Source organism: Eumetopias jubatus, unplaced genomic scaffold (assembly GCF_037043125.1).
Source record: "Eumetopias jubatus isolate StellerSeaLion01/CBP00866 unplaced genomic scaffold, mEumJub1_p1.0 scaffold_6, whole genome shotgun sequence".
Lineage (NCBI taxonomy): Eukaryota > Metazoa > Chordata > Mammalia > Carnivora > Otariidae > Eumetopias > Eumetopias jubatus.
Window position 1 is genome coordinate 141,875,320 of NW_028274812.1, and position 1,820 is coordinate 141,877,139.

Genomic DNA, 1,820 nt, shown 5'->3' on the forward strand with positions numbered 1-1,820 from the left:
AATCAAATCAAGAAGAGGTCATTTGGGTGGGCCCTTTGCCAATATGACTGGTGTCTTTATAAAAAGGGAAGAGACCACATACTGCATGGAGCACTGGGTGTTATATGCAAACAATGAATCATGGAACACTACATCAAAAACTAATGATGTAAAATCCTAAAGGAGAACACAGGCAGCAACCTCTTTGAACTCAGCCGCAGCAACTGCTTCCTAGAAACATCGGCAAAGGCAAGGGAAGCAAGGGCAAAAAGGAACTATTGGGACTTCATCAAGATAAAAAGCTTTTGCACAGCAAAAGAAACAGTCCACAAAACCAAAAGACAACCAACAGAATGGGAGAAAATATTTGCAAATGACACATCAGGTAAAGGGCTAGTATCCAAAATCTATAAAGAACTTCTCAAACTCAACATCCATAGAACAAATGATCCAATCAAGAAACGGGCAGAAGACATGAACAGACATTTTTCCAAAGAAGACATCCAAATGGCCAGCAGACACATGAAAAAGTGCTCAACGTCACTCAGCATCAGGGAAATCCAAATCAAAACCTCAATGAGATACCACCTCACACCAGTCAGAATGGCTAAAATTAACAAGTCAGGAAATGACAGATGTTGGCAGGGATGCGGAGAAAGGGGAACCCTCCTACACTGTTCGTGGGAATGCAAGCTGGTGCAGCCACTCTGGAAAACAGTATGGAGGTTCCCCAAACAGTTGAAAATAGAGCTACCATATGATCCAGCAATTGCACTCCTGGGTATTTACCCCAAAGATACAAAGGTAGGGATCTGAAGGGGTACGTGCACCCCAATGTTTATAGCAGCAATGTCCACAATAGCCAAACTGTGGAAAGAGCCAAGATGTCCCTCGACAGATGAATGGATAAAGAAGATGTGGTGTACACACACACACACACACACACACACACACACACACACACACACACACACACACACACAAATGGAATATTATGCAGCCATCAAAAGGAATGAGCTCTTGCCATTTGCAACGACGTGGATGGAACTGGAGGGTGTTATGCTGAGCAAAATAAGTCAATCAGAGAAAGACATGTATCATATGACCTCAATGATAATGAGGAATTCTTAATCTCAGGAAACAAACTAAGGGTTGCTGGAGTGGTGGGGGGTGGGAGGGATGGAGTGGCTGGGCAGTAGACATTGGGAAGGGTATGTGCTATGGTGAGCTCTGTGAAGTGTGCAAGACTGTTGAATCACAGATCTGTACCTCTGAAACAAATAATACATTATATGTTAAAAAAAAAAAGAAGAAGAAGAAGAAGAAATAGCAGGAGGGGAAGAATGAAGGGGGGGATATCGGAGGGGGAGACGAACCATGAGAGATGATAGACTCTGAAAAACAAACTGAGGGTTCTAGAGGGGAGGGGGGTGGGGGATGGGTTAGCGGGTGCAATGTGCAAGGGCACGTTCTGCATGGAGCACTGGGTGTTATACGCAAACAATGAATCATGGAACACTACATCAAAAACTAATGATGTAATGTGTGGTGATTAACATAACAATACAAAATTAAAAAACTAATGATGTAATGTATGGTGACTAACAACATAATAATAAAAAAATTAAAAAAGAGAGAGAGAAAAGATATAGATAAAGACACACAGGGAGAACGCAACGTGGCAATGGAGGCAGAGATTGGAGTGGTGTCTGTAAGGCAAGGGATGCCAAGGTTTGCTGGCGACACCAGAAGCGAAGAGAAAGGCACAGAATAGATTCTCTCCTAGAGCCTTCAGACAGAGCATGGCCTTGCTGACACACTGATTATAGATTTCCAGCATC